Below are 18,224 nucleotides of genomic sequence, written 5' to 3'. Positions count from 1 at the left end.
ACTCCAGAGTGTTTGCTTTAGTTGCCTGTCTGCCCTGGTGCAGCCCTCTGGGCCTTAAACCTCCCCTCTACCCACTGCTTTATCCTGATCCTTTAAGCCAGCACCTCCTAGACCTTGACTGGGCAATCCCAGGCCAGCCCCAGGTGATCCCTGCACATGTTGACAGTGGGGCAATGTCATCCTGAGGGACCTTCCAGCTACAAAGCCCTGTGACCTGTAAAAATATTCAGGGTTCCACAAACATACTGGGTTAAACCACTGAACTGCTGATACCCGGCCACTTTTTGACCTACAAAAATGTAATGTCACACGGTTCAACCTCATAACAGTGGAGCTAAACAGGTGCAATCACACCCTGTGGTCTTGAAGGTTTCTGAAAGGAGACGGCTTTCTGGAGAATGTAATGGAAGCGACTGTAGCGGAAACGGGCTGGAGGTGAGGATAAACAGATCAGAGGGATGGCCACAGCTTCGGTTTGAAAACGAGTGTTGAAATTAATTTTTTAAATTAACTTTTTCAAATGCATCTTGTGACAACCCACTATGAAACCAGCAAATACCAAAGGGGAATTATCCACTCTCTTTTGGTCTTGCTGGACAGGAACAGCAGAAACGCAGTGACCTCTGCTTTAGCTTTGCTTCAGCCACTCACATCCGGCATCCGCCAACAGCGCCAACTGTGCCCCGCTCAGCCCAGAGAATAAGCTTCTGAGGATGAGGATCTGAGCCCATCACCAGCCCGGGATGCAATAAACCTTGAAAGAGGATGTGAAGTATTGGAAATGTTAGGTAAATAGCATGCGAATGCCAAGTTGCCCCTAAACTTAGCACACAGATAAAATGGGATTAAAAACTTCTATCTTTAAAAAGAAAGGAGGGGAGGAGCACCTGCTGTCCTTGTGAACCTCACGTGGTCACAGGTCCAGGTAGAGTCCAGCGTGACCTCAAGCATGGGAGGTAGCTGCACCTGAAATCTGATGGCAGGGGTGGGCATTCTCCTCCCAGGGCCTGGTAGAGTCGCAGGGGGCGGGGTTTGTGTGGGAGCTTCTTCCCTTGCAGCTGGGGGCAGGGCAGGAAAGACGGGCTCTGGGAAGACCTGGGTGAGAGCTTTGGCTCTGCCAGGTATGTTATGGCACCTTGAGCAAGGCTCTCTCTTTGCAAAAACACTTTTTTTAAAATGTTTTTCTAACCTCAACACTAATTGTTACTTAATGCATAGAATGTAGTAAGTGATCCAGTGCAGCGGATCCCATTTTTGTAGATCAATGACCAGGTATGGCTATGCATGTGTATGGAAGGGTGTGCGTTTGCGTGTGTATACACAATCGTAAGAGCATAGAAACAGTGGGAAGAACACACTCCAGAGGGTTAACATGCTACTGGAAAGAAGAAAGGGTACAAAGAAGAGGGCAGCAGCTTCGTTTGGTGCAATTAAAGAGGAAGGATTTTAAAAAAAGAAGAAAGTGAAAAGAACAAGATTTGTGATGTGCGCTTATATATAAATATATTAGAAAACACCAGATTTTTCATCTGCTTCCTTGTGAGCATGTCTATAACGAACTGAGAAGTAAAAAAGCAAGTTTTTGCGTCATGTGCACATACTTGTTGTATTTGGGCAAAAACAAAACAAAACAAACAACAGCCCTCTGCGCATGTCTCTGAGCTGTATCTGCGGTGTGAGCACGCATGAGGGACGTGGCCGGAAGGATCCGGCAGGCTGCTCAGAGGGGACAGCAGTGCTGGGAGGTACAGGGAAAGCTGGAACTAACTTCTTAAAATCTAACTTATTTTTTGTAGGTATTATACTAACCTCAATCTCCTCCAATAAGTGGGCTACTGCAACAATTATACTTAACAGAAAATTTATTTTAAAAATATATTTATGGTGCTGTACCGATAATGGCACTTCAAAATACAGTTGAGAAGAAAATTTCACTTAGTATATGTCCACAACCATTTTTTCAAAGTATAAAAACACACAGGGGAATGATACACATCAGCACCATGATGGGAGGAAGGAGGGAGAAGAGGAGGATGGGGACAGGGTCAGACAACAATATCTGTGATCGCCTATTCAGGGGTCCTCAAACTATGGCCCGAGGCCACATGCAGCCCAATGAGGACATTTATCCGGCCCGCCGGGTGTTTTTCCGCCGCTGCCTGTCCTGCTTAGCAGCCGACTCATCCTGGGCCCACAGTGCGCACTCTCCAATGGTCTGAGGGACAGTGAACTGGCCCCCTGTTTAAAAATTTTGAGGACCCCTGGTTCCTTAAACAGTTGCAACATGAAGTCACAGTGGAAGAAAACACAGCAAAATGTTAATATCTGTTAAAACCCGAGTGGTTGTTACATACATGAATACCATTTATATTCTGTATTTTTTCCCTCTGGTCAAAATATTTTATAATGAAAATTTTAATTTAGAAAGTCTACATTTTATTAATTTAAAGCATAATTAAACAAGTATCTGACTATAGCCAACTCAAGTATGTTTAATATCTTCAGGACTTTGCTCTTTAAATAGTATGGAATACAACGTAAGATCAAAAGTGGTTGTTGGCAAGAATGCAAATGCACACTCACATTTGATAGTACTTTCCTAGGGATTATGCTCTCTTTTCTCTATATGCTGGTATGTAAAGGAGACGTGAAATATATTTTCAACAACTAGGGAGGAAGCAAAATATTAAAGGTGACCCTTGGAGATCAGTTTTCACATTACATTTTGTGAAATTCAGGAGATGCCTCTGTTTCTCTTAGATAAGGGATATTAATAGGAACATTCAATCCTTCACAAACGAATCTTCCCTGAACAGACTTGAAGCATATATGCACAGTCTTTGTGAAACCATTCTGAACGTATTTTTATAAAATCCTGCCGTGTCTACAAAATAGCATGCTTTCCTCTCCTATTCCTCATTCTCTAGTCAAGGATTGTTTCTTTTTTTCCCCCTGTGGCACCCTGATGCAAAGGAGCTTTCTGCCAGCTTCTCGCACTGTCAGACTAAACAGCAGAGGTGACGGGGTGATTTCGCTCACTCACAAGGTGCTCATTCTCCATCTGCAAAGCTGGTGTGGGTGGCACCTCTCTCAGTGGCCCTGTGTGTTGGAGGTGGGAGGAATAAATCAAAGAATGGTTCAAAGGAAACACAGGTGGCCCCCAAGAGTCCCCAGAAGAGCCCACCCATGAGAGTACATGGTGCCTGGGGGTCACGTGCCCACCACGCTCACGTGGCGTGTGCACTTTTAGATGCTCTGCCCCAGCCTGGCTTTACATGGCGGCCAAAGACCCTGGCCCTTTAGGCCTGACGTTCTTCGTCAGGAAAGAGGCTGGTAAGCACAACGGGCAGGAAAAGCTCACGTTGGAGGCAGGACAGGTTAGCGGCACAGGCGTGGTTAGCAGCACAGGCCGTGGAGAGAGACCAGCCCGGGTTCCAGTGCAATCTTCAATATCAATTGATGTTCTTAGAGAAGAAATTTCACCTTTCTAAAACCAGTTCTTCACTTATAACCCTGTAGAGGTATTTACCTCTCTCACTGGCCTGGTGTGAAGATTAAATGAGAAAGGTGATGCTCTGCACCCAGCCCAGCACCTGGGTAAACTGCAGCTGTCAAACTTTAAGTTTCAACCCAGGGTGGCGTCAAAGTTCTCCAAGACATTCTACCGAAGCTTCCTTGTATGGGACTCCTGGTCCTATGCTAGGCCCCGGTTGTCCTCAGGACATCAACTGACCTTGAGCTCTTAGACTTCAGATGTCATTAATTTGAAGCCTGGCTTTCGCGCCGGCTCCAGGATTCTGGTCTGCAAGACCATTCTGAGCCCACGCTAACTCTCGAGTCTTACAAACATCGTACCAAAGGGGCCTCCCTCCCAACATTGCTGCACTGCACCTTCATACCCAGGGTTCTGCCAATAGGATCAGACAAGAACTAATTAAAAAATCAAAAGTCCCCAAAAGACTGTGGGAATATTCTAGCTTCTCCACCTTGCCACATTCAAGCACGGACATTTTTAGTCTGCCAGCTGGGTGGTAACTGGTCTAATTTATAAGGACTTCTCTGGCAAAGAAGATTCAATAGCATTTCTCGTTTTCCACTCACATATACGTTCAGCAGCACTTTACCCGACTTCCGGGTGCCGAGTTACATAAGAAAATGCAGCACTGTACTTGGAGTACTCTGTCAATTCAAAATCGTGACACTAAAGCACTTTACCATTGTAGGAAAATGGCTAAGTATACCACATAACATGATTAATGCTTTGTTCAAGTACATAGGAGATTTTTCTTCACTGATTTGTGTGTGCTTCATTGATTGGCATTTACTGTAAAGGTTTCCAGCAAGGCACTATGGAAAGCCTTCAAGTAGTCAAGTGAATTTATCTCGGTTAAACACGATGTCACCATTCCAAGTGAGGGAGTGTTTGTGAACGGATGGGAAGGCCAAAAGCAAAAAAGGAAGGAGGGAGAAAAATGGGATTAATACAAGAGGAAAGGGGATAATGAAAGAATAAGTGGTGGTGGGGGGGACCCGAACTATACAAGTTTAATATATATGATGCACTCAATTTTTTTCTAAGAGATTATTCTGAAGACACAACCATGTGTTTCTGGAGCCTCTGAAAACAGAAGAACCACTTCCAATTCCCTGAAGGACAAGGTGGTAACTCCAGGGAACCACTACACACATGGTCGAGGGCTTAGAAAACCCCACTCGGTGTTCTAACCTCAGCCTCGGTGGAGCACCCGGCCTCCCCAGGCTGCGCTCCTGAACCCTCCTGGCTGGAATCTCCCAACCCCATGCATAAGCCCAGCTCTGCCTCCTGAAACTCTTTCACATCCACATAAGGAGAGTCGTTTGCTAATCATGTCGGAATTACTGGAGGGAGTCTAACTCCTGCACGGTCTCAGCAATCTGCTTTTGAACCTGATAAATGTGCATTATCACCTGTTCAGGTTGCAATGAGCTACTACCAAGCGCATGTGACAACCAATACATGTACATCATCCGGACTAATAATTACTCTGTCTTGCTTGAGAGGTTTCAATCTTGACAAAGTACGATTTTCAAAGTTAAAAACAGGACTCATAAAAACATAGAATAAACATATGTCAAGATTTATTCAACTCAACGATGAAGACACCAGCAAGATGATAAAGCTGGTTCAAAAAGCATGTGAGGGAGAAGGTATTTATAGCATCTGAAGAAAAAATTAGTATAAAATTGCTGGTTACCTATCAAGTTGCTTAATGAGTGAAACATTTAGGGTTAGCTTTTCTACTGCACAGCTCTGCGTGCCAAAAATCTCTACATTAGCACATAATTTCCTGGTGTCTATATCCTAACAGTAAACAACAAAGTTAAACACAAGAATGTGCTCTTGAAGAATTAATAATCCTTGCTGGGGCTTTTTGTTTTTAGAAGAATGCTCCAATATGACGTTGAAAGGATATGTCACCCTACTTGGTTGCCTTATTTCCAAGTTTTTAATAACTTTCCTTAACCTATTGGCTGTAATGCTACATATTTCAAAGAAAGGAAGAAATAGCTATGACTTTAGCCACATTAGGTTGCAAATATAAATATTTTTCTGTTGCTTTTCCCTTTTACAATTAGAAGATCATCCTTAAATCAGATTTCCGGATTTCTCATAGCAAAACAAACCACTGACTCATTGGGGGAAAAAAGGTTTTTTAAAGTGCCACTTAAATATTCAAACTGAGTCACTTCATATGTCTTAAAAATGTATTATTAATATTTGTGAGCATTCTAAAGAAGGGGAAGTTCACACTGAGAAACTAAGACAGTGCAACAATCTCAGAGCTTTTTCTTTTTAATCTTTGTTTTCTTTTTCTTTTCTTTTAATCCATGTCAGATGGGTAAAGTGCCAAAGTCACAGCAATAAGGTTTGAGGAATGCGTGTCTCACACCTGAGTGTGAAAACCCAACCATCATGCTTAATATCCACGAAGGGACCAGCGTTTGCTTTTGACTTCTGATTTTGATGTATAACCACTGCAAACTCCGCAATTCTCAACCGAAACATTAACAATTCTAGAAATTCCACTCTTTCATTAATTAGCCTCAGAATTGATATTACCATTTTCACTGAGTCTAAGATGCACGTATTTTTAAGATACCACCGGTTCCAAATTCAGGTAGAATTTCACAATCAATGGCATTTTTCAATTGCTGTCAACCAGACAGCAGTCAGAATGCAATTCTCATCACAAGGGCATGCGTGAATATTAAAAACTCCAGCGTCAAATTAGCAGAATAGGTTTCAGGGTCTGGAATAAAAACCCTGAGACATATCAAAGCAGACTTCAACCCAGCACCACATGGTTTTAGGAAATGAAGGGAGTTAGGATAGACCAGGGCTGTTTCTCTATGTATCCCATCAGGCAGTGGTCAAAAGTGTGTCAACTCTAGAAAATCACAGAGGTAAGCAGCTTAAGAACTCAGCACTAATAGCTTTTCTTTTTAAAAATATTCTTTTATAACTATATCACCAATGTTCTTGATAGCACAGGGGGCAAACTGTGTGACAAGCTACAGACCCTGGAGAATTGAGTTGAAAGTGATTCAGGAGAGTTGAACCCACATGGGTAGAAATTTCAGGGTAACACATATCTCATTTATTTCCCTTGTATTTATTTTTTTCACATGTAATAAGAGTGTTAAATGATAAACATCTGTGCATCACAAAATATAGTGAAGGTCATTCAAAAAACCTAACATTTTTTAAAATGCCTAAGCAATGAAAGGTATTGGAAAATAGTTTAACTGCCTTGGGTTTTTCTTCCTTAGTTGTGCCTAAAATGTGAATCAACCAATTGGTGATGTCACTGATTGAACAATGAAATATGAACGTAGAAATGTGGACACAGCAGCAAGAAGGTATACCTAGGAGATTTCTAGGCAAACTTACGTTATTAGCTAAAATGATACATTTATTTATTACTATAACCAGGCCTCACTTTCTCTTCTAATACATGTTAGACTTATGGGAACCAATAGAGCATATTTAGCTTAGAGAGCTACTTCTACCCCATCAGCTCTTAAACACTATCAGATCCAACCCAAAAACTAAAAATCAACAAAAAAGATTGGGAACAGGATTTGCCTCTGTGGAAGGGGAGAGAAGAAACACTTTTCACTGTTTTGTGCCTTTTGGATTTTGTACTATTATCTGTTCCATATATAAGTAAAGTTAGCAAAAATATCTTTTAAGTAAAAACTTGGCATTGGGAAGAACATTTTTTTTGCCATTTAGAAGATATTAATCTTTGGACAATGACAGAAGCTACAGATTCCAAGAGCCTCCAATGATCACCTTGTAAGAAAATTCTCAAAGACAGAGCTGAGTTTCTAGGACTTTGAGTAAGTGCAATCTCTAGAGGAAAAGGAAAAGCAATTCCATATGGAGAGTTTTAATTTTAGATGGCTTCTCTTGTCAACTTCATTTCTGTTCCTCCTGTCCTTTGAAATTCACCATTCTCAGAAATTCTGTAGAGTTGAGGGCAAAGAGAGAATTGTCTGTACTTTCATTAAAAAAAAAAAAAGAAGAAGAAAAGTTATCTCATACTGAAGTCCTCTTCTGAGCCACTTAAGTTTTTCAGAAAAAATAATTTACTCTCAGTACCTAGGAAATGTTCTCAGTATTTCTTTTAACATAAGAAAGAGTTAAGTGAGAGGTTTCAAAGCCTCTGTCATTTCATTTCCTCCCTGCATTTCCATCCAAAATACCACAACCCCAAACCAGCTTAATTATACTGTGCCCCCTATTCTTTTATAGACTTCATCAGCGAAATGCGAAAAAGGTAAGATTTGGTGCAACCATTTGTAAAAAGAGGGACTCAACTGCCATCAGGAGGGCTAATAGCCACGATTAGGATATTAGAGTCTGCAGCTAGTGGTCAAATGGCTTGTCTTAGGTGGGCGCATCACAGACAATACGAGGATAGAACTCAAAGCAACTGCCCATTGACCAAGCCATTAGTGCATTGATAGGTTATGCTGAGAAGGAAAATCGCCACCTTCATTACAATGCTGAATCTAAAAAAAAAAAAAAAAATAGGTTCCATGTATGCATATAAGTACTGCAGGCTTGATGCAGCAAACAGAGGTTTCCATACACTATTCTGATTGAGTCCAAATTTCCCATCACTGGCAGACGGCTCTTACTCATCTCAGCAAGCTCCTAGCAGACTGACTGACTACTGTGTGAGGAGTAGAGGGCAGCAGGGAACTCAGATCCTGAAACAAGGAGAAAATTGAGTTGAAATGGACACGTAAGAACCTTCTGTTATAGTAAACAGCTTTCACAAGACTTGACTCTCCTCTCCATTGAAATGCGAAATAGCATTTCCTGTATCTTAATTTAATCTGCCTAATATGTTTCTACGGGTTACATCATCTGCAACGGTACAGAATTTAAGGCAAACTCATTTAACTCTAGAGACACACTCTTTGAAATTAGATTTAGACATTACAATAATATCCCCCCATTCCCTGACTTGGTCAGTATCGGCACCTGGGACTGCAGCCCACCTCTTCCTGCATACGCTACATCACCTGCTGGCCCTGAGTCACCATCTGAGGTTCCAAGGAAAAGGACCATTGAGGGATACAGGCCAAGTCACAAGGATCCCCTCTAATGGAAGGAAATGATGGAGTAGATGACCAAAAACTCCCTTGATTTGCTTTTGAATGCGTTATTTCAAATCTGCCTTTGATTATACATGGGGCCAATTACCAGGGAATTTATTTCAAATTAAATAGTGAAGCTACACTCGCAAAAACGCGAACAGCTCCTACTCCATGCTGATGTGTGAATAAGTAAACGAATGAATCCAAAGGGGGTTCAGCAGAGCCCGGGGTCCCCACCCTTCCTGGCCCCCTGCATCCCCATGGCAGCATCTTACCCAGGTAGGCCCAAAGCATAGACTCAACGCGAAATCAGTCTTCAGCTTGTTAAACTCAAAACTCACATAGCGAAGAGAAAAGAAATATTTCCCTTTCAAAAGGCCTCTCTCCCCTTCAGGCTGCATTTAGAGCCACCCCCCAAACCTGAAAGGCCCACACAGACAGCGCCCGCTCTGTTGGCTTTGGTGAGCCTGGACAAAGAAAAGCCACATGGGGGTGCCTCCCCCCACCCCCAGCAGTTCCGAGAACTCCTAACTGAGGACATGGCCCTATCAGCCCATCCCGTGGTGAAATAAAGTCCTCTGGTTTGTGTCTGAATAATACCTTAGTGATTATACTAGAAGATCATTAACACTCGGCCCTGGCCTCTCTGTGCCGTGCATCTGTCTGAATCCCCTCACTGAATTCCTTAATGAAGTTCATGAAACCATGAATGGGGGACTTAAATCTTCTGTCTTGCACCCCTCCCCATTCTACCCCACCTTATTTTACGCATCTCGAGCTAACGAGAGCATCCGCCCGTGCCTAATACCCTCCCCACTTCTTTTTTCCTAAGAATGCGCCTAACAGTCAGCTCATTTTTCTGTTAATCAATATAAAACACAGAGGCCATGAAAAAAGGACTAGATTCACTGCAACACTTGTCAAGGGAGGCGAACTCATCTCACCGTGTGAATCTCTGTTCATGATGTCTGGGGTTTAGACAGAACTCTATTTAGAAGTCTAGTTGAACCACCAGAATTTGAGCCCCCTAAAGCTTCAGCTGAAAAATAAATGAAAATATTTTCTGGTCGTTTCTGAACAGCCAGCACAGGCACTGTGCCTAAAGAGAAAAGGGTCAGTTTGCCCCTGGGCTCCCGGACATGTCAGCCTGAGCTTCCGAACTCATCAGCCATCTGTGTTGAGCGGCTATCTGGAGATGCGTGTCAGACCTCTCATAATCCAGCACCAGGCAATTGAGTTTAAATGTCACCCCTGGCTAGATATCCGGGCGCAACCCATGCCCACTCAGTCCCTAGGGCACAACAAACTCCAGGCACCAGGACGTGGTATTAGTCATTGAAATGTACTCACTTTATGGTCTGTGGCTGGCATGCTGTTAATTACATGGCAAGGAGAGGTCAATATCGGGCTAAAACGGAATTCAGCTGTCCCACAACGTAATCACGTCCACCTGAGACACTGAGCCGTCACCCTTAAATCACTCTCACAAGCACTAGCTCCCAGAGCCTCTCTTCTATCAATAAGCCACAAATGCAGTCCCTGAACCCTGCAGTTTTTCACTATAAAATGACATTTTCTTAGCGCACTCCAAATTTAAAGCCTATTTTCCCAATAAAAGAGGAAGGGGGTTAAGAATGGCAGCCATCACGGGGGACGTGGGATGAAGTGGAGGGAGCAGAGGGGAAAGGCTAGATAAAGGAGTTGGGGGGGGGTGGGAAATGAGGGAGGGAAGCAGAAGAGAAACAGCATTTGAAACTCCAGAAAGAGACAAAGATGGAGGGGGAGGAGACAAAGAGAAAGAGAATAAGCGAGAAGGAAAGATGGGGTAGTTGGTGAGATGAGCATATTCACAAAGTGTCTACCCCTTCCGAATTTTGAATATGGGCTTCGGAAGAAGCTGTCACCTACTGCCATCACCTCTCGCACGATGCAAATCAGTCACAACCTACATCTCTTTAAAGGTCAGCAAATTTTCACTGTCCAGTTGGGCTGGATAACAGTAGTCACCCATCACAGAAGGGCGATAGAGTAAGTCCTTCCTTTAGGACACCTGAAACCAAACAGAGGCTGAGACAGGCAGCCCTACCATGGGGTTACACCCAGGGACACCTTCAAACATGTTTCTTAACCCTGCAGGGACACTTGGCTTTCACTCTCCCCCATATCCGACTCAAAACCCAACAAATGACCCAAGATCACAGTATAGATCACAGGATAGTGTCTCTGTTCTCAACGCAGAAAAATGTAGCCACTTTTAACTCCAAGTTAGACTGAAATACCTGAAAATGATTTTTCCACAGAGGAAACTTTCAGATGATATTTGGAATGATATACATGAGACCAACACTGGTTTAAAGATAGTCTTTAGACAAGGTTGAGACCACATTGTTATTTACTAGGGGTAATTTCAGTGTTGACTACAGTGAGCCAGACAAATTAATTTCAAAATGGCCTTTAACACCACAACAATTTGACTAGCTCCCAAAGACTCGTCAACTGCTCTACTTTTACTGCCATTTCCTAGCACTTCCTCAGGATCCCAACAATAATTTCACGGACGATGACTGCTTCCAAAATAGGCTTCTTTATCATCACCTCCTCCCTCGGTGTTGACAAAGCACCTTCTTATAAATGACACTGTGCTAAAAACAAACACAAACCAAACCAAAGCAACATATAGCCTAAGAACCATGGAAATTTTCAAACACTTTGATCTCATTGAAATAATCCAACAGAAAAGAGAAAGTTATAAGAACAAAGATGTGCAATAGACTATTGTCCGTAAATAGAAAAATACTAGAATGTCAAATGTCCAGTAATTAAAAATATCAAAATACAGGACAGTGTATCAGCTCAATGAAATAAACAGCCATAAAGGTGACCATGATGGAACAATATGAAAAAGTGCTTGTGAAGGCATCCTTCAAGTTAAATATACAATAATCTCCCCTCTCATAATTATTTGATCATTTACAAAAATAACCAAAAGCTAGAGAGAAGCAGGGAACAAAAATAGCTGGTCCACTGTAATAGAAACAAAGAACTGATTTTTCTTTTGTTTCCTTATTATTATGATGCCGTTGATGGTGCAATAAAAATTGGAAGAAAAAAATAAAGAAGGAAAAAGAGAAACACAGTTCACAGCTTTTAGAAGAATATACAATCCATGCCACATAATACTGACATAGACCAAGATGAAGTATCCAGCTCAATGAGAAAGTATGGAGATGGCCTGGCGATTAAAACAGCTTAGGAAGAACTGTAGATACGTTATATATTCCAGCAGGGGAAAGTGACCCCACACAGAAATGGACACTGTACATTAAACATTAGTTAAGAGGTGGAAGAAGAGTTCTTAGTGGAATTGAAATTAAGAGCTTCAAGGAATTACAGATCACCTTTCCAATTAGACACACTCATAATCAGTACTCTAAACATAGCATGTTCTAGCAGAAAGAAGATTATGGGCTGAAGCAAATCTGAGATTTTTTTTCTCTGCCCTGTCAGAAAACCTTCTGCACATATGTGGCTTGTAAAACTCAAGATACTCAACTCTGTGTCGATGGTTGCCAAATGCATTCACACATCATGCAAGAAATACTAGCAATTAAAAACATCGTCAAGCACAAGAAAGTACAGAGACGTGGCATAGGAATACTGCTTATTTCGATAGTTCTCGAACTTCGGAGCTCATTAATTTTTTTTTCCAATTGGAAGCATACGTAATTAGTGATATTCAAGTTGCAGCACAATAACTTAAAATGTATTCTGGAAACCATAATTTGAATGCAATCTAGGAAATAAACAAAGGTGACCTTCCTTCTAAAGAGTAACTGTATTTTTAAAACTATTTGTATTTGTTTTCCTTTGTTACGTGTTTATTTCATTCCTGTCACTCTGTGTTCAAGAAAGCATGACTACAGAGAGTTCTCAGGTGTGCTTTTAAAAGAAAAGCTCCAGAAAGTGGAGCGTGATCATTTCAGCTGCCGAGCGGTCATGGGTTTATGTGTGTGGATTACATGGCCTTCTTCTTTTTGCCTCATTGTTGACTATTCAGTATATCCTAGGACATAAGTGAAAGGACTTAAGATAAAATCCATATCTATATTACTCCTTGTGTTTGAAGGGGAGGTTTCTATTATGGATTAAAATCAGCTTTTTGAAATATCCAGAGATTCATCAAACCAAATAAAGCCCCCTCTCCAAATCTCAAGATAGTCCATGCAGGATGCAGTGGAATTGGGCCCTGGGAAACTCACTGTGATGGCTAATTTTATTGACAGCTTGGCTGGGCCAAGATATGCCCGGATAACGGGTTAAGCGTTATTTCCGGGTGTGTCTGTGAAGGTGACTCTGGGAGAGATTAAGACTGGAATTGGTGGACTGGATAATATCAATACAGACGCTCCTCCTCAATGTGGGTGGGCAACCCACTGAGGGGCCAAACAAAACAAAAAGGCAGAAGGCGGCAGAATGCACTCTCTGCCTGATTGCTTGAGCCAGGACATCAGTCTTCTCCTCCCCCTGGTGCTCCTGGTTCTCAGGCCTTCAGTCCCGGCCTGGAATCCGCACCATTGTCTCTCTGGCTCTCAGGCCTCCCAGCTACACCAGCGCCCTTCCTGAGTCTCTAGCTTGCAGACAGATCATGGGACTTCTCAGCCTCCATAATCTCACAGGAGCAGATTTCTCACAATCAATCCCATTATGTAGATATGTGTGTGAAGTACATGGATAGATAGATAGATAGATAGATAGATAGATAGATAGATAGATAGATAGCCCAATGGTTCTATTTCTCTGAAGAACCTCGACTCATATACTCACTCAATCACTTCTTTTTCTCTTGCATTGTTTGTTCCAATGTGTGAGTCTCAGTGCATGGTCCACTAAAAATAACCCCAAAGGAAATCTCAGCGTTTGCTAGGTTTCGTCCAGGAATCTCTAAACCTTGTATAAAGTGATATAGCCATGCTTTTCAGGTGGAATTGAAAGGTTGAAGAAAGTATTTGGGGAAGAAAAAGCAAAGCTCTGATTTGATATTCTTTCAGGAGATACCCCACATTCTACAGGTAACTTAAAAGTGCTCTAAGAATTCCGCGTGAAAAAACAAGAAACTGATCCACAGCATCCCACTTTAAAAAACAGTATCGTGGTTAAAAAACAGGCGTGGAGGCCGGGCGTGGTGGCTCACACCTGTAATCCTAGCACTCTGGGAGGCCGAGGCGGGCGGATCGCTCGAGGTCAGGAGTCCAAAACCCGCCTGAGCAAGAGCGAGACCCTGTCTCTACTAAAAATAGAAAGAAATTAATTAACCAACTAAAAATATATATAGAAAAAATTAGCTGGGCATGGTGGCGCATGCCTGTAGTCCCAGCTGCTCAGGAGGCTGAGGCAGGAGTTTGAGGTTGCTGTGAGCTAGGCTGACACCACGGCACTCACTCTAGCCTGAGCAACAAAGTGAGACTCTGTCTCTAAATAAATAAATAAATAAATAAATAAATAAATAAATAAATAAATAAATAACAGTATCAGCAGCATAAAGAGATATTTAAAACTACAAAGCAGAGGAGGAGATTAAAGAAAATTTTAGAAGTCAAGAGAGATGTACCCCCTCATATGATGTGATGAGGGCACTTCACCTCCATAGTGTTCTTTCCAAACAACTATAACCTCTGTCTAAACATAAGAAAATATCTGACAAACCCAAATTGATGAACATTCTGCGAAATACTTGACAAGATCTTGTTAGAAAGAATCAAGGTCATTAGAAACAAGGAAAGACTAAGAAGCTATCATACAGTGGGGGAGACTAAGACATGACAACTAAGTGCAACATGGAGTCTTGAAAAAACAAAAGAAAATTAGTGGAAAACTCATGTGAAATCTGAATCTCTGTTGTTTAGTTAATAGTATCATGCAATGTTAATTTTTTAGTTTTGATAAATATACTCTGATTGTGTAAGATGTTAACATTACCAGAAGCTAGGTAAAGTGTACAGGGCAACTCTCTGTAGTACTGTTGCAACACTTCAGTGAATCTCAAATTATTTCAAAATAAAAAGTTTAAAAAATAAAAGCAACAGAGAAATTTTTCTTTCATGGGAATAGACTGGGGTGGGGACTTTTGTTCGCATGGTTTCAAAGTAATCCAAATTTTTGTGTGTCATTTGCACATAGCTTTTTCATTTCGACTTTAAAAGCCAAAGCCAAAATACTTTAGGAAAAGCTGAGTTATCAAATTCATCAGGGGAAAGGAGAAGCGAAGATTTGGGAGAGGCTGGATAAAGGAAAGAAAGAGTAGAAAGGCAGAATCACTTCCTCGAGTCTGCTTCTGATATTAGCAGCAAAACAATAATAAAATAGCCACGAGAAATTAGTCATATGTCAAAACTGAGATTGTCAATTTATTCTCAGGGTTGTAAGATGTTTTTGCTTGGCAGAGGGAAATTACACTGCTGGGGAAATGAAATGATCCATCCTCCCCGGCTAGGGGTGCAGGAGGCCAGTAGGCAGCCTTGGGTATTCTTCACCATATCATCAAAGGGTGACTTAATTATCCCAACAATTTACATGGCAAATTGTCATTTTCTCACCCAACATCTGACAAGTGAAGGAACACAGAGCAAACTACATTCAGCTACACGATAGCAAAGAACAATGATTTTAACACAGCGGGCTGCACAACATGCTTCTCCATCATGCCTTCCAGTCTTGAAGCATAAACCCCCCATTCAATAATCCCTGAATCCACAGTCACGGCCACAAATTGTCAGTGGTGTCAGGGAAACAGAATCTAATATCACTACAGCCCACAGGATTGGGACATCTTTATAATGTAAAGCTAAGGCACTGCCATCTACATGCAATTGCTGGTTTTTGAAGGGGTAATATGATAAAACAATGCTCATAAATTTGTCATTTGGAAATCATGACTCATTTCTCCATAAGAGGAAGATGGTACAAAATATAATGAGAACTCAAATCTAATCAAGAAAAATATCAGCCAGATTCAAATTGAGAAAGACAATGAACAAAACAATGGCCTGTACTCTTCAAGAAATGCCAAGGTAAAGGAACACAAAGAAAGGCAGAAGGGCTAGTCCTGATCAAAGGACACCAAAAAGAATGACAACTACATGCCAAGTGGGACTGGATCCTATACAGGGAGAGAAAAAGTATAAAGGACATTTGATGAAATTTGAGTAAGGCCGATGGATTAGATAACATTGTTAATAACGTTGAATTTTCGGGATATTATGACTGTACACCCTTATTAGGAAACACATACCTACTAACGTAGTTAGTGGCAAAGGGGCACAATGTCTCCATCATGCTCTCAAATGTTTACAGGAGGAATGTGTGTGTGTATAAATATATACATACTTACACACAGAGCGAGAAACAGAGACAGAGACAGAAAGACAAAGAACACCAGGAAGCAAATGGGGTGAAATGTAAACAGTAAATCTGGCTAAGGTTCCGCAGGAGTTCCTTGTACTATTCTTGCACAATTCTTCCTGGTTAAAAATTACATCAAAGTGAAATCTTAAAAAATATATAATGCCTTTAGAACTAGAGGGCGGTTGTACGGCATCGTGAATGTACTAAATGAGCAGTTTACTTTAAAATGGCTAATTTTATATGATGTGAATTTCACCTCAGTAAGAATGAAAATAATAACGAGAGCCCCAGGGGACTCTCCAGATTCCGTAATTCCGGGGCCCACAGCTGCCCAAACTCAAAATGGGGCCAAGTGGCAGACAAAACTGTCAGATGGCAGGCCATCAGCGTGCCCAGTGGCCACAGGAGCGCCTACCTGAAACAGGGTCCACGCCTTCTGCCGAGAACCGCCCGGAACCCCTCCGAGCCCCTGCTCACCCCGGCCCCAGGACAAGCTGCTGAGAGCAAGGACGCCCGTCTCTACCTGTCAAGGTGGGTTTCGCCAAAGCCGCTGTCTCCGTGCGGTACTCCCAGCTGACTCCTCACAGTTTAAATAATCTGGCATCACTCGAAGCAGCTCTATCCTGTACTTTCAGATTGGATTACCTTAGAGTCTTCCTGCATCACCCAGGATTGACAAAACACAGCCCTAGTTACGGAAACAAGAGGCCAATTCATACAAATCCAACGGGGAGGTATATATAAAGACCATTATAACAGGGTATAATGCCACATTCCACGTCAAAAGAAGTTTTCAATAAATAATGGTTGGATGAAAGAAAGCAGGACTGTACTACAATCTTCGTGTTGCACATGAGTATGTGATGCACAGAGAAGTTAAGTGATTTGTCCAAGGTCACACATATAGTTTAGGCGCCTAAACTGGGGTTCGAGCACAGGTTTGAACAGTGACTCTGGAGGGCCATGGTCAGTGCTATACCATAAACCATACCCTCCATTGACTGCCCTGTTTCTTTGGGAAAAAAAGTAAGTTTAACTTGTAGCTGAGACAGGTGTTGTTGAGCACTGCTGCCCTAGCAAACGGAATAGCTATTCTCTCAGTGGAGAAAACGACTCTAAATACACATAAAACAGCTTCTTATAAATATTTTAAATGTGTATGCCAACATGTAAGGTTTATTTCCTCCCTCTCGTCGCCCCACGCTCAAAAAAAAATTATAAACCGATTTGCATCTGTTTCGCCCAAAATTGGGTCATCAAGCTTGGAAGGGAAGACATGGCCGGCTCAGGGCTTGGGTGAGCTGCTCACTGTCCCAGGCTCGCCGAGCCCAGAGCCATGTGAAGGTGCTGCCCCCTGGTGGCAACTTGCGGCAATTAGCTCAGCACAGTGAAGACGGGCGTTCATCACCCTTTCACCATCTGATTAACATTGGCAAAGAGCTTTACACATTGGCAAATAGGGTAGGTTAGATTCAAAGCAATTACTATAACAATCCCATACCCATTCCCTTGCACTTAAATGTGCTCTTGAGACAGAAAGAGGTAGCAGAACAGCTCTTGGCACTTACACACGACATCCCCCCTGTGCTTTCATGGTGGGAAAAGGTTAAAAATGACAAAATAGGAAAGTAAATAAACCATGCTTTCCCTCTACAAGCACCTTTTCATTTGCATTCCTGCGTTCTCTAAACCTTTCATTTCAGACAAATGCAGTGTGGTTCAGTGCAAAAGAAAAAACAAAAACAAAAAAACAAACAAACAAACAAAAACCCACCCAAAACCCAGAGGCTTAAAAATAAGACAAAAGTATCACTGAATTTTGGTATCTCTTCTTACTATCTGTGAACCTCAGTAGAGTATTTTTCAGATATAAGATAAGGGGCAAAACATCTATTTTCACCAGTTAGTTATAAATGAGAAAAGTGCGTCAAACACCCAGGAGGGGCCCTCGCATATGATAGTTAGGTACACACAAAATTTTTAGTTCCTTTTCCCCTAAGTCTGCAGATCCATAAACAGGGCTCAGACCTCAGCTACTCTTCTCCCCTTTTTCCCCCCACAGAAACGTCCAAAAGGACTAATGCACAGACGCTAGTTTTAGAATGCAAAGAGCAAGATGCATGCTGTAAAAGTGATCAGTGTGTTGACCCGTAAGTATGGAACAATTTTAA

The 18,224-nt window shown here is 41.9% G+C and overlaps 1 protein-coding gene and 1 non-coding gene across 7 annotated transcripts in view; both read right to left on the bottom strand.

The window, feature by feature from the left end:
* Positions 1–18,224, bottom strand: part of ELMO1 (engulfment and cell motility 1) — a 504,832-nt gene that overhangs the window by 253,693 nt on the left and 232,915 nt on the right. The gene's annotated exons all lie outside the window — the stretch shown is intronic.
* Positions 5,870–5,976, bottom strand: LOC142873236 (small nucleolar RNA U13). Its single transcript, XR_012921275.1, has one exon. It is a non-coding gene; the product is annotated as a small nucleolar RNA U13 (small nucleolar RNA).

This window comes from Microcebus murinus, chromosome 9, assembly GCF_040939455.1.
Source record: "Microcebus murinus isolate Inina chromosome 9, M.murinus_Inina_mat1.0, whole genome shotgun sequence".
In the NCBI taxonomy this organism is placed as follows: domain Eukaryota; kingdom Metazoa; phylum Chordata; class Mammalia; order Primates; family Cheirogaleidae; genus Microcebus; species Microcebus murinus.
The sequence above is the reverse complement of the archived record's forward strand: the minus strand, read 5'-3'. Positions and strand labels throughout refer to the sequence as shown.